Genomic DNA, 15,927 nt, shown 5'->3' on the forward strand with positions numbered 1-15,927 from the left:
TAAAAATTAAAAAAAAAATATAATTCTTGTTAACTTAAATTTATGAGCATGCCATATATGTTATTAAATCAAGCATACTAAATATATTAGTTGCTATATTTAAATATTTGAAATAAAAGGATTATATTCTTAGTAAACAAACATATGTATTTAAAAGAAAAGAAAATAACATCTTACATTCTTGGTGTCCCGAATATTCGTAAACTGAATAAGGATCTAACTTATATAAATGAGACATAGTTTATTCCTTAAGTTTGTATTTCATATGCTAAGCGAACTCTCCAAATACTGTTGTGACAATATTCAAGACTTTTATCCAGCTTTACTCCCAATTTTTCGCATCTGAGTAAATACAATACTTGCTATTCTCTGCTATAATCCCCGTCAATTGCTACAATTGTCTTTATGGGAATATCCTTTTTTATTGTGTCTGCTGATGCTGGTAATTTCTTGGAAATTTGCTTTGTGCTATTTAAATAAGCTGAGCGTATCTAAGGCTGTCCGCCCATCAGATGCATTTAAAATCAGCGAGCTTAAACTTAATTTTTCCCCGATATGCTAAGCAATTGTTTCAACAAAAACAACTACATGTTCATTAAAAAAATGCAGCAGCTGCAACAACCAAAAAAAAAAAGCCACAGAAGGCATTCTTGAAAGACGAAGGAGAATGCATTGCAGTTTCTTTGGATTGGTTAGCTTCGGTGGGTTTATGTGGCTTCATTGTCTGTTGCGGCCTGCAGCACCCTTCGGACGCCACGGCATCGTGCAGCTAAAGAATGCTGTGGTAAACCCCCCCTCCCTCCAGCACCATCACCCATGCGCATTAAACTGCTTTTTGTTGAAAAAAGCTTTTTAAATCCGGGCGGATTTGTGGCTGCAGTGCAAAATGCATGAAATAAGTGGGCGAAAAAGCGCCGCGGCGGCAACAATAGATAAGAGCACACAGCGACTAAAGGATGCTTCAAGTTGCCAAGTTTTATGGGAAGCTAGAGTGCCGACTGGTCAATTAGAGCGGCCAACACAATCACTTCTAATGGAAAGCTAAGGCTGGAAATCTCAGAAATCGTTGGCTTAGTTAACGCGGCGTATACGCAACGCGCGTGATTGAAGGCAAATTTTGTATGCTCGTGCGCACATTTCAATTATTGAGTCATAAAATTTGATTTCTTTAACATGTCTGTAACCTTTTTTTCAATTTTTCTTCGCTTGTTGCTTATTTATGTAATGCGTTATCCTTGCCAGCATTCCTGCCAATTTGCCATTCGCCAAGTGCCTGATGTAATTTCAATCTGACACGTCACAGGGCCGCCGATTGGGGCATGGGGGTTACACGCAAAATTGCTGTAAATGGATGCGAGTTAAAAAGCCAGCAATTTTAAATTGCCGCTGTCGGCGTTAGCGCCCTTTTCATTGGGGGTTGCCACACGACGCGTCCCTGGATGAACAGACGTCAAATATTTTTTTCCTCAAATTTTTTATATATGTTTATATACATATATACATTTTTTTTTTTTTTGGTGTAAGGCTTGTTGCGCACTTGATGTTTATGTGTCAAGCAGCTGCTGGTTTGTTTTCTTTTTGGCTTGCCTGTAAATAATGAATGCGTTCATTCTGTATCATATATTAAAGCCAACGCACTTACACCAGGCAACCAGTAACTATGAAACGAGTTAATTTTATGTCAAGCAAGAACTCATACAAAATCGAATGATATTGACTCTAATTTAGGAAAAATATTTTTTATGATTTAAATCGACTCAGAAGATTCAAAAATTGTAGGATTTTAATCGAATTTTTGTGCAATATTAAAGCTATATTAAAAGCACTAAGGATTTAAATTAAAACCTCGAACAAAATAAATCCTAAATTTAAAGTAGGAAAATGTTAAAAGTCGCATAATAAACATACTCAGAAACTGTATATGTTTACTTTCAAAGAAATATTTTATTATATTTAATGGTGGAAAAGACGAGAAAATGTTATATTATATTTTAAGACCTAATCAGACAATACTTGACATTATATATTTTCTCTTTGAATATTTAAAGATTAATATCTCAAAAAAATAGCATCGCGATATATATATTCCCTTTAATTATTTTAATCGCATATTAAACTTGACATTAGAAGCCTACGAATTTTCAAAAAGATGCATCCTCGAAATAAAGAAAAAAAAATTGTTATCATACTTCTACAATTTTGTATCCTTTTCCAAATATGCACAAATTCTTCCTAGACAAACCTACCATTAATTAAGATTTTATTTACAATTTAAAATTTTGTTTTCTAACACCTTACCTATATATCCTCTCATGCTAATCTATCTCAACATGAACCTTACTTTTATACATTAAATTAAAAAATATGTTCTTGTACCATTTTTTTACGCGCTCTTGTAATGTAGTGTAAAACTAATTCGTGCATTCAATGCCTACACAGTGACATATGCGAGCATTTTGTGTTTTTTTGCCTGTGTGCGTGGGCCGTCAGCCTGTATTTGAATGTGTGTGTGAGTTTTGTGTGCATAATAAAATTTGAGCACAAAACATGTGTAGAGATGCTAACGGTAAAAACATTTGGAAACGGGGAAATTGCTTATCTTTACTGTTATCTTTGTTGCTGTGTTTGTTTCTTGCCTGACATTTTCATTGGTGTTTCATGTTTCATGTTTGATAATGCTTTGCATACCGTCGAGTCGAGCCGCATCGTGTAGGCGTATATGGGTGATATGATTTGCATATGTATTCAGAATATGTGTGTGTGCGTATGTCGTTATAAAGCATTAAATATTACATAAATTGCGGGTACAGCTTGGAAGCTTCCTGTTCCACAAAAAAGGTATTTATGTATACTCATTTGGGTTTCCTTTTGTCAATAAAGCAGGAACGGGAGCAGGAGTAGGAGCAGGAGCGGCATTCAATGCCAACATATTTTGCATGTTGTTGTTTTATGTGATTATTAATGGCGGCGACTTATGGAAAAGCCTAAAAGAAAATCGCGACTATGATGATGATTTTTGTATTCCTTTTCACTTGTGCTTTTTATAGCAAATTTTTGTTTGTTTCTTGGCCAAAGTCCGAAGGCATAAATTTGCGCTTTTCAAAAGTCAAGACTGCGAGATACCATTCATTATTTATATAAAGTATACGGCCTTCAGAGATATTTATTTGATTTTTAGTTATTTGCTTGGCGCTTTGTGACATCATCCAAGCAAATGGAGCCAAATTCGGGCTACTTAAACTTTTTTGAAAGCTAAAAGCTTTTACAACAAAATGATGATTAGCTGTTATTTCTCAACGGAATGGGTTAAATATATTTATGTATTTTCCTAAGCATTCCTGCCAAAATATATCACATTCCTCTTGTACTTTTTGTATCCCTGAGAGATACTTGCCACGAACTTCACTCAAAACTTAGCCGCTTCAACTTTTCGTATACGTATAGTACACGTATACTATATATAATGCAATATCTTCTGCTGCTGCTGCTGCACAGATAGTGCATTCTCTATTTTGTTGCCAACAATTTGTCAGTCAATAAACTTTGGGGAATTTCGAAAGAGAGGGAGGAAGGCAGAGGGTGGCAATGAATGTCCCCAGTGAAATGCTGGCCAGAGAGTGAGTCATAAACCATTTTATGTGGCTGCCAAGTAATATTCACAGTGCTAATTGAATTGTTTGGCTCTTGTTGCAGTTAAAATAAACAGAGACACTTCATAATTTCTTATTTAACTCTAAAATGTAATTTTCAAAGCTTATAAAGCCCAAAAATTACAAAAAAAAAACACTTGAATAACCTTTTAAATGAAGATCGAATTGGATACAATTAAGGATGATTTGTGCATTCAATTTGACGTGTAAAAATTTCTATATGTAACAGAAACTAGTTTATTAAATGCCTTTAAATATTGACTATTTAATATTTAGTTCTACCTTAGCGTAAGCTGAATTTATTCTTATATATAAATAAGTTCTGGGCAAAATACTTTTTAGTGAAATCTTGAACAGCTTTAACCCACCTGTTATTTAGCCTTGCCTTCCTTATCCTGTAGACCTCTTAAATATTGAGACACCTGAAATAAAAGAGTAAATAATATAATTAAAGCACACACACTCCGTTAATGATAAACACACGTGCTTGCCAAGAGTATAATTTAGCGTAAAGCCTCGCATTCACTTTTCAACTGAAACTCAGTTTATCTTCGCCCATCTCTCTCACACACACACGCCACACTTGTCTGTGTGGTAACCAGCAAGGATTTGTTTGTTATATCAACATAATAAGTTGTCTGCTGTCAGTGTGTGTGTGTGTGTGGAGACGGGCAGAGACTCTGTAGACGGCATCAATCATACGCCATGGTGTGCTGTGCTGAAGTGCGGCTAAAATGCGGAAACGTTAAAGGCAAGACATACACACACATGCACATGGGGCATAAGTTGTGTAAGTTGCAAAATTGAAAATTTATCGACTAGAACACACACACACACATAGATGCGCATGCACTCTGCATGTGCAACCACAACATGAGCAGCGCTAACACGAAATTGTCAGCAACAAATTTGCCAGGAACAACAGCAACTGCAACAACGTCAAACCGCCATGTCATCGCCCACTGTGCCGCACAGCCTTCTCCCGCATTCCAAACGAGCCCCTTTCCATTCGATGTCATCTAACAAGTTGAGCTGTTGCATGCGCTTCGTCAACGTCACGCTTACCCGCATTTGAGACTTTGTAGGCACAGGATATATGCATAGAAGCAGGCAACCATTTGCAAAAGGGGGTGCTGCTGCTGCGAGAACTTCTTTTGATGATTGAGAATCTCATGGCACGCTGCACTCACAACAAAAATTCTTGACTCACTGTCATCAACTGCAAAACCAGCAGCAACAACTGTCAGCAGCAACTGTCAGCAGCAACATCAACATGTTCCACTCGCTCGCATTACAAACGCGCCAATAAACAATCTCTCAATTTACGCTGGCTTTTCAACATCTACCAGATAATTGTTGCTTGGCGTAAAGGACGGATGGGGTAACATTGCAGCAGTTTATTGCCCCGACTCCCCTCTAGTTCCATTCACTGCCAACAACATTGTTAACCAATAGACGATTTACATGTGCTTCTACTAAGCCAACAATTTACATACATAATTAACTTTACAGAGTGCCCGACTATGGGCTACCCTGAAGTCACATTGACAATAGCCTACATCTGTTTAGTATGCCATTAAATATTAGAATATTAAGTAATTTAATTATTATTAATATTAAACTATACCCTTCGCCGTAGAAAGGCTTCAAATAGCTCACATTTTAATTTTATAAAATATCAGCTGAAACATTTCATAATATAGGAAAATGTTAAGGCAACTTTCTAAAATATAGAAAAAACAATCAGAAATAAAGAACGTAGGTATTGAATACCCAGTAGTCTTGGTTAAAATAAAGCACTGTTTATAAATATATTGATATGTTTTTATTGTAGTAGAAGGCTAATCTATATCGCAAATCTTAGCTTATTTTTTGCGATTAAAATATTGTTTTAATTTGTATGCCCTTTAGCTATCCTAAACATTTTCAAAGGTACGGATATTGAAATTACCTTTGGATAGTTCCCAGTTTGCCTTACAAGAGTTGCTGGAAATATAATTTCCCTTAATTATGAAGTATTTGTGCAGTTAATAACGTGAAAACGCCATTAAAATGTAAGTTTGAAGTGACACACAAGAAATGCATAAATTATAATCATAATGGACTCTCTATGAGGTAAGCATGAAAATGCAAAGACCCCAAACCGCAGCAAATGGATAAGCCGCTGGTAAACAAAAACAAATTAGCTGATATTAAGTTAGAAAATGGAATAAAAAATAAAACAAACAAAAGTATTTTACATGCAGCAGAAAATTTGTGGCACGATGTGTAACGGACCCAGGTCGAGGCGCGAAAAGGATAATCAAGCTCTGTCATCAGGAGTCTGCAAGCGTGTGGTGAGAATGTGGGTACGACTGCGATGTGGTGCAGTGCGGTGCGCGTCGCCAACTGCTCGACTGTTCTGTTTTTAATTGAGTTTACGCTTCGTATGAGACGGCGACTGCATGCAACATGAGCGTTATGAATGGTGGCAACAGCACTGCCAACTACTGCCACGATTCGCTTATTACGCACATAGTACACACTCGTATATGAGCTCAGCTGGAAGTGACTCGCTTTGCGGTGCCTCAACTCATCTCAACCGCGACACACGGCATTAAACTGACGATGATGCTGCTGGTAATGAGTATTTGCTGCCAAGCTGCTGCCAGACCAAAAGATTTTTAATTAAGTTAATTAAGTGCATCCAGTGGCTTTTTTGGTCAACGTACAACCAGAGCGCAATCATCTTACTACTGATGACATCAATTCCGATATCAGACTCACAGCCCACAGTCCTGCGGGTTGTCCTCAATTGCTGTAGAGAGTTAAACATTACCACAGGCTGATAGATATTAAATTGAATCGATTCGGGCATAGCTCTGGCTTAATTCAGGACATCAACTCAATGAGACCAGCTGTTGCTTTGCCATTTTTGTTTACAGTTTAATCGAAAAGCAATAAGGGCGACTCTCGCAAAATATTATACAGATAAATAATCAAAGAACTACAGCTAAAGAGGCTGCCACATTCATTGCTGTCACTTCCGCTGCCACAGACACTGCTGTTGCTGCTGTTGTTGTTGTTGTTGTTGCCGGTTAAAGTACACATTAAATATTTATGACGCTGCACAAAAAATGCAATCAAAAACGTGAGAAAAGTTTCTATTGCATATTTATGCGCGCTGCGAACGGAAAGCTTTGCGAAAAAAAACTGGGAATAACAATGAACAAAGGCAAATTTTCAGTGAATTTCAAAACACACTCAAATTGCCTGCCTTATTATTTAAACTATTTTATTTGAATTTGCAAATATTTGTACAAGATATATGTAGTTGCATAAAAAGCACCCACCCGTCCAGAAACCGAATATTATTTTCATTTCCTGAGCTTTTCGTTTCGAAACCTGTGTTATGTCTGATCTAAATTCGTCAAAGAGGGAAAATTATTAAAAAATATTTGAATATACACGTTTATTAAGCGTTTATTAAGACCTGATTAAATTGAGCATAAATCAAGCGAAATATGAATTTTAAGTCAAATACTTTGTATTCAATTTATAAGTATTGTTATTATAATTATAATTACTATTTTTATGAATTGTTTTTTGAAAATCAGAAACACTTTTGAGTTATTGTGCTTATGGAACGTTATTATAACTAGATTATTTTCCTATATCACATAGATAATTCCATCCATATATCGTGTTTATTTGTTGTCATAGCCAACTAACCCTTTTATAGAACTGCATAAGTGCAGTGTATTATACAACTGGCGGTCTGTATGAATCGTAATGAATATAAAAGTGTGGCGAGTGTCTACTGTCTTCTTTTTTTAGTGGGGGAATCTTTGTTGGCAAGTGTACAGAAAGAACTGTACCAAAATGAAGGGTGCCAGCAGAATGGTTTTCAATTTAGGTAATTTATGGGCGCGCATTGTTCGGCATGGATGCTGCAAGTCGCAGCCGAGTTGAGCGAGCCGCACAATGGCCATATTTATAGTCGTTTTATTTGGCCATTTCAATGCAATTTCGCATAAAGTAAGCCAAAGAGCTATATAAAGCACATCTTTATAAATATATATATATATAAATATATATGTATATATATATGTATATGTATATATATACACATACATTATAAAATTCAGATGTCAACAATGCGCTCCTGTTGCTAAGCCAACAAACAGCTGCGCCACCTCCAAAAGCGAAACGCGAAATGCAGTCACCACCAACACTGCGAATGAAACTGCACAAAAGTTGGCAGAAACGGGGAAAAAAAAGAAGACTGAAAAAAATGGCTGCCACTGTGTATTTATATGTGTTTGCGGGTGTGGCATACGTAAGTCTTCCCCAGATGTGTCGCAGCGCGCACACTTATGCAGCTTAGATATGCAAGCAATTGCGTTATAAGAGACTGTGTGCAGGACAAGAGGTCCTTCGGTCTGCAGGTGCGTGGCATTAGAATACTGGCCTCGCCCGGCTCTGGCTGTAGAGTTATTCGCATCAGACTCGTTAGCAGCTGCTAATTAGCATAAAGTTGGCTTCAACTTTTGTGTCACGCATCAACCATTTACTTTCCACACACAATCGTTGGTTGGAGCCTGCTCGTTGCGTCCATTCAACTTGACATCACGGCTTTGGCAAACTTGACAGCGTCACTGTTCTTAGTTCTGTACGGATTTCATGACGCTGCAGTTCAGTTCTTAGTTTCCGTTTCCATCTCCGTCTTGGTGTCTGCCACCGTGTCCGTCTCTTTTTCTTTTCATTCAAGTCGTTGCCTCATATTCTCTTGATGCTTTCCGGCCACTTTGCTTTGGCGCCGGCCATGTTGTCATTGCTTTTGTTCAGCTGAAGCACGTTTAGCTCAGCTCTTTGATAAATATTAGTTTAATTCCTTTCAGCTGGCGGCCATAGCCCCAACGAGCGCTTCCAAGGTCGCTTCCAATCGTATATCCCTCTAGTTTTCGATAATTTTCGTTTTATATTACACTCGTATTGGCACTTTGTATACTCTGTACCCATATAAATATATTAATAAGGCGTATTGTAACTGTACAAGTTTCTTAAAATATGTCATTTTTTATTATTCAAAACTGAATTTATTTCAATTCACTTAATTGAATGTGTTTGTCAGACTCCTAGCCTTTAACCAAACAGATCTTTAATATTGATGCCATTCAGATCAGGTTTTCTTTTCCCGTTTGATTATCTTTCATATTTATTTAATATATACAAAGATTAGCTACATATTAAATTTATGTTGTTTTCATTTTAGCTTTAGTTGCACAGAATATTTACAATTCGAGCACTCCCCACTGTTTGATTTTCTATGTGATTTCCCTTGATTTTTTTCGTATTGTTTTATTGCTTTGGCAACGCGAGAGTTTCGTTTATATTTCTTAAGGGCAAATTTTCTTTCGCCCGTACGGCTAAGTAAAAATGTAAATATTGCCTTTTGACTGATATTTGAGACATGCAGTTGAGCCAAGCAGATAGAAATGTGATCAATTGGCTGCGAAAAGCGTGAAGTAATAAAATTGACAACAAATTGGGTAAGGAATCTGCCGTTGCTACTTCTGTGAAGAGGTTTTCCGTTTAAAATACGCAACTCGAAACTCTTTTACAATGAGCCGAAATACGCGAGATTCGGTAAATAAGTCAAACATCAATGTCAATTTGTTATAGAGTTTGAATTATTCGGGGAGCTAACTCTATAGAAACTTGACAATTTGGTGCACTCAAAAGGTATACAATCAATGACAGTTGTCGAATGTTAAGGCTTGATGCAATTCGGTTCACCATTTGAGTATTACGAGTTTTTCTTTTCATTCAAAAGATTCACATTCACATTCACACAATGCCTCACGTTGGCACTCTGACAAGCTGTCTGACATTTGCCAAATTTCCCGAAAGCTAACAGACACGTTTCTTGCATTGAATATCAGACAACTTAACACACACACACACACACACATACACACACACACACATTCTGGAAGTGAGATTTTAGCAAAAATTATGATTTTTTATGACGCGCAAATGTGATGTTTAAATTAAATTTGGATTTTTAGCATGTGGCGTTGCGTTTCTCCAAAAAACATTACTTTGTGCCATGACAAAAATCAAAAATCTATTCTAAATGTAGAACGGAAAAGAAAGAAAAAAGTTCTAAAAGAAAAATAAATCTAGCAAAAAATTCCCTTTTAGTCTACAAATTTGCAGAAAATGTGTAAAAGTCTGAATGAAACGAGTTATTCTCTTTGTGCCGAAGAATATATACACTTGCAAGTCAAATTGCTATCTAGTTATTCAATTATTCGAGTGTATTTTCAAATATGAGCATACAGATTGTGCGCATATATTTCGTTTGCGCAGATATAGCTGAATCAACTACTTCTTAGGTAATATAATTATAATAACACTATGCAACAAAATTCAATTCCAAGCATGTCTAAAGTTTAATTTGTAACAGGGTGGTACATCCAGAACTGTATAAGGGTCTAGTTAGCTGCTGGTCAGCTGTTAATGATCTTAGCTATTTACTCATCAACAGATTGACAGTGTTAAGAAAAAAGGACAAAGAAAGGACAGATAACAAATAAAAGACTATTACAGATTGCTCACTGGCTTCAATTAAAATTTGATACAGCTAATAACTAAAACTTATCTGTTTTTGTACACAATAGTTATTACATTAGTTACAGAAATACTTCAAGAAACTACAACCCTCTTTTTTATTTATTTTCTCTAAATAAATTTCAACTAGTTAGGCACATGTTTTAAACGGCACAACAAAGCTAAAGTCATCTATAATGCAAGGTAAATAGTCAGCAACATGAAAGACTGTTTTTTTTTGTAGCTTTCTAAATAAACATTTGGCCTTTGGGCTAGAGTACGTGTGCTATTCATTGATGTTCACCTGACGTGGTCGGAACACGCAGACAGAAGGGCGAACATAGAACAATTGGCGACAGGTGCAAGTGTCATTTTTGGGGTCACGCAATTTTCCGGAAAAGCTTAGCAGGTTTGATGCCTTGTCCATTACCATTACGGCACTTTGCGTAATTCCCTTCCAAATCCAAATAACTTTTCGACTAGTCATTAGGTCGTCGTTGCTATAAATAAACCAGCAGCCACTTTGCGAGCCAAACAAAACACCAGATGGTTTTGCGTATACCCTTGCAGAGGGTATTATCAATTTGTCACTAAATGTGAGATCTCCGCATATATTATATATATTCCATTTCCGAATGTATGTTTCTATGCAAGCTTATCACTCATTGTTAGAGTCTTAGCAAAGGTTCGTCTCTCTGTTGCAAACAGTTTATATATATAGCTGGAATATAAATGATTGTTCTTCATTCTTACAGATATCTTAACCAAACTCAGCGTTAATTAGTTTCATTACACTCCGTTCATTAAGCTCCAGATATATTGCACAAGCTTGGCGCTTTACTATGCTAGCTACATGCAAATTCTTGTAAAAATCCAAGTACTATATCATGTGTCTAGTATGAAATATTTTTCGTCTTCACAAATCACCTTGTAAATATGTAAGCCATTTCTCTACAAGGATATTTAATCTTCGGCATGCCTAAAATATCCCATCTCCCTTGTTTGTTGATTTATTATTCAGTAATGAGATAAAATGAGACACAAAATATTTATATATTTTCCTCTAATTATAACGCTGCACTGGCTTTTATGAAGATTTTCTGCTGCTTAACGCTATTAGTTTCACTTTTGCATTTGCCTTTTTAATTGATTTTGCCTATTTCTATGCAGCCCACAAACTCTGACACGCCCGATGCAAGCGTTTTCCTTGACTCGCCATCCCCGAAAAATGTGCACCACAAAAAATGCAAAGCGTAGCGCAAGCTTTCAGCTGAAAGGATGCCAGAAGCCATTCGGTCGCCTGGTCCGAGGGAAACTTCTGCGAACTGCAGCAGCAGCTGTGGCAGTGGCAGGCACACAGCCGGGGGGCTCTTGTGCAAATAGGCACCTGTTGCTGCTGCCTTTGAACTGCGCTGCTTGCCTGTTGCTGCCGCTGACGAATGCTGAGGGGCCAATGGAGACCCGATGCTGAAATTTGCATTAAACGCAAGCAACAAATAGTCGCAGCAACAGTTGATTTCTTGCATAGATAAAATATGCAAAACTATTTTACCACTTAAGTACGCAATTTCATTTACTTTTAGCTTTCCAAAGGTAAGACAAGTGGAGACTGCCGGAATCTTGGATATCCTCTAATCAGAGGTTTATAGTGATAAAATTTATTTCATAAATAAAACAATGGGTCGAGGGTCGAGTGGTCGACTCAACATACCGCACAACATTTTCCGACTCGCAGGTTATTAAAGAAGTGTAGAAGATACATCGATCCGATATAGTTGTAAAAATATATTATACTAGTGGGTATTTCCCGGCCTTGCCCGTGGAACGTTTTGTGTTAAGAATTTTTGATATTTCCTTTTCACTAAGTACACGCCCGTGGAAAATTGAAATCCACCCGTTTCATCTTGAACTCCACTTCCATTTTAAAATATGTTAAAAGTGCATCGAATAAAGAACAAAATGTTGGAATCAGAGGTTCCTGCCCTTGTTAGTCTTGTGGTAAGTCTTGAGGACGAATAAAAAAATTGGGCTTACAGATCCGCATTTTCGATCCAATAGTGGTGAACTTTGCGAAGGCGGGTCAAATAAGTTCTGATAAAGATCTTCGAAAATAAGTTTAAAACCGATAATAAACCAAAAACTTAAGTTATTTTATTCGCCGGATTTCCACAGTTGCGGATGGAATTTTATAAAGCACTGAAAATAAGTTTCATGCAAATCGTACAAAACTTAAAGCTTCACCAAAAAAAAATTTGAATCTTAGTTTTTACCGAGGAAGCTTGCATTTTGCGAAAAAAATGAAACACACCTTAAATGATTTTTCATATAGATCCTTGGCAATGAATTTGAGCCCGAAACGACACCCACCAAATCTTTGACCTCCATTTCCACCAAAAAGGAATGGTTTTTTGAAAAGAGTGGAACACCCCTCAAATGAATTTGAACAAAGATCTTGGAAAAAAGGTTTGAGGCCGTACAAATTTCAGCTTCCTAGCTCTTACGGCATGGGCTGAGCGTTGATCACCAATCAGTCAGTCAGGACAAACAGTTGTATATATATTAAGATATAAGATATATTAATTATATAGATATATTAATTATTAATTGACTTAACTGTATATATATATTTTTTTCTTTGAAGAGGGTTTTGTGCAAATTTTTTCGTAATTATATTTGCAGTTGGCATTAAATATGTACTATATAATAAAATCACATACCAATTTAAATGTGTGCAGCTGTTAGTAAGTCAGTCTGTTACAAGCACATGGACCAATATACTATGTGATGCCCATTTTATCCACTTGACTGTTACAGGGTATACAAAAATAAATTGGAATTATTTAATTTACAAGCCATACATCGGCAAATAAAATTTAGTCGTTCGCTCGCTCTTTATAACACTGCGATCGCAGATATGACTAAAGATAAAACACTAATTACTACCGGAAAATAAATAAGGTAATAACATATTTATTAACTATAGAATAATTAACTATAATAATAAAAATAATCGATAATATCATATAATATTTATATTATAAATAGATATTTCTTTTTCTTCAATTATTTCTAGTTCATGCAACATTTGCGTGAGCAGAGAAAAGCTAAAAACAAATTCAAAAAGGTTCTTAATACTTTAAGGAGCGTAACCGCTGTACTTGTAAAAACCGATAGAAATGTTGTATGCCTGCCTATTATATTGGGGCTCAACAAGGTGCATAGCCAAATTGGACGCAGTGCGGCTATTTGGACAACAACTCTTAACAACCTAAAAATAATCTTTTATAACTTTATGCAAACTTGTCAGCCAAAGAATTTTTGCAACTGGCCTCAAGTGGACTCATAAAAAACAACTGAAGTGCGGCTGCTGCTACTGCTGGTGCGGGAATTTAATTAAAAAGTTTTGTGCGTTCCACCAATTGGCAAAAGCCGCAGCCAAAACAACAACAGCGGTCTAAGTGTGTATGTGTGTAGGTACATAGGTGTGTGCGTGTGTGTGCCTATGTCGCCGTCTCGTCGTGTTTGTAAATGAAAGTTTGTTGCAGCATGAGAAAGTTGCGAATAGCATGCCCTTATTTACCTTCAAATAGTTGTTGTTGATGTTGTTATTGTGAGATGTAAATTTCGTTGTACTAAGCAAAGTTTCGCACAAATCCGTCGTATTTCCAACGCAATGACGTTACAATTTATAAAAGTTTTACGGCCGCGGCACTTGAGTAAGTGCACATTGTTGCCCACCAAAAAATGAAGCGAGCGAAATCACCATGAAATATTGAGCAAACACAAATTTGAAATGCGTATTCGCTACGTTGGCGGCCACAAGAGAAACTGATGCCGACAGGCGCTGACATGGCAATCCGCCAATCTATTGACAGCGGGCAGCAAGGCATGGCAGCTAAAGGTTAATGGCTGAGCGAGCCCAGCAGCAACTGGGCACTTGAAATGGTAACAGCTGCAGCGTGGAACTACCGAAATACCAATTGTTGCTTATAGAGAGGCAAGCCAAATAAAACCGTTCGCTGAGCAGCATCTTTCGCTCTCTTGGCCACAGCTAACAATAGCAACAAAAACTGCACGAGTCCAATTCAGCTAGTATATTTGCACTCAAGTGCCAATTAGCTGAGGTTTCATTTGGTCTTTCGTCGAGTGCAGCCGCGCTTTGTGCGTATTGCCCAAGCATCATGTAAATAACCCGCTCGCAGGCCGCACTTCGCTGTTCACTTGGCTGACTAGCCAGCGCATTCAGTTTTCATCTTGGTCAAAACAATACCAGCATAAATACAGTTCACTTCAGCCCAATTGAACAGACGCTCTTCGAAAAGAAAAACAAAAAAAAAAACTGGAATCTCTGCAGTACTTTTTGTCCAAATTGCTGATCTACTCACACAATTTCCGCTGCTCATAGTATAAACCGCAACAAGCGGCAACTGCAAATAGATCCGTATCTGTGTCGGTAACTGCACATATATATCTATCTGCATCTGTAGCAGCAAATGTATCTGGATCTGTGAGTTGCACGTTAGCCTGGCTAATTTGTTCAGCTGCTTGTGCGGAAGTGGGTAGCAAAGCTCTCTAATTGAAACACCTGATGAAACACTGTACAACAAGCAAAACGTTTTACCGCTGGAAGCAATTTACAATTCAAATGTGTGCACTTTTTTTTAGCTATTATGCTGTTCGGATGTGACATAAATGATATATGCAACAACTTTGCTGCTTCCTCACTCTTGTAGCTTAGTGTACGCACACACAGGGGAAAGAGAGAGAGAGAGAGAGAGAGAGAGAGAGAGAGAGAGAGAGAGAGAGAGAGAGAGAGAGAGAGAGAGAGAGAGAGAGAGAGAGAGAGAGAGAGAGAGAGAGAGAGAGAGAGAGAGAGGCAGAGAGAGCAGACACACGTGTTGACTGAAACTCATTTGGCATTAGCACAAATTATGTCACGTCACAAGTTAGTCAGAAAGTTTTTCTGAGGGCTTAACATGAAGCGCCAGGTTCTAACCCTGTATTCCATTCCCTTTTACTTCGTTGCGCTTCAGTTTTATATTTGTTTGATTTTCATTTAGTTGTTCGATCATGCCCTTGGCAAAAAGTTGCCACTGACAATATAGACACAGACACACACACTTCTCACTTTGACTGCTGTTTTTTCTCAACCCTCTCCTTCCCCCTCTATTCATTATCTCTGTTGTGCAAACAACGAAAAGTTGTGGTAACAGGGAAATATATGCATGCAAGGGCCAGCCAGCGAAGCGGCAATCAACACCGCCATCATCGTCAAATGCGAGAGCAGCCCATCAGAAATGCCATTAGAGCGGGCCGTTGAAGCCGGTCAGCAGCAACAACAGCGCCCAACAGCAAAGTGTTGCTCCTGATGTTGGTCCTGTCTGCTGCCGTGTGACTAATGCGTCGTACATTGAGATTTCTCTTTATTGTCAGTGACTGTGATGATGCGGCGACCGCAGCAACAGTGTGCGGCACGACTCTGGCTCAAATGACTGCCGTGTTGAGGGGGGACGGAAGAGACGTGACTCACTCGACGCGGCTCGCCAATTGCAAAATGTCGCTGAAGCATTTTTAATGGACTTTTAAGTTTTTTTTCATTGTCATTTGTTTGCATACATTCGCGCATATAGTAGTTATTTATATGTTTGTATAAGATTAAGTATGTGTATATATATATAAATAT

At 37.5% G+C, this 15,927-nt stretch overlaps 1 protein-coding gene across 3 annotated transcripts in view; it reads right to left on the reverse strand.

The window, feature by feature from the left end:
- The window catches only part of 5-HT7 (5-hydroxytryptamine receptor 7), a 70,210-nt gene that overhangs the window by 6,967 nt on the left and 47,316 nt on the right, over window positions 1-15,927 (reverse strand). For 2 of the 3 annotated variants that reach the window (XM_064699228.1, XM_064699230.1), the window contains one exon: window positions 4,019-4,072. The exons of the other annotated variant lie outside the window; for it this stretch is intronic. The gene's annotated coding sequence lies outside the window, so the exon portion shown is untranslated. The remainder of the gene's footprint in view (window positions 1-4,018; window positions 4,073-15,927) is intronic. 3 annotated transcript variants of the gene reach the window in all.

This window comes from Drosophila montana, unplaced genomic scaffold (assembly GCF_035044405.1).
Source record: "Drosophila montana isolate Dmon_TW-CO22-7 unplaced genomic scaffold, ASM3504440v1 contig_896_1, whole genome shotgun sequence".
NCBI lineage: Eukaryota > Metazoa > Arthropoda > Insecta > Diptera > Drosophilidae > Drosophila > Drosophila montana.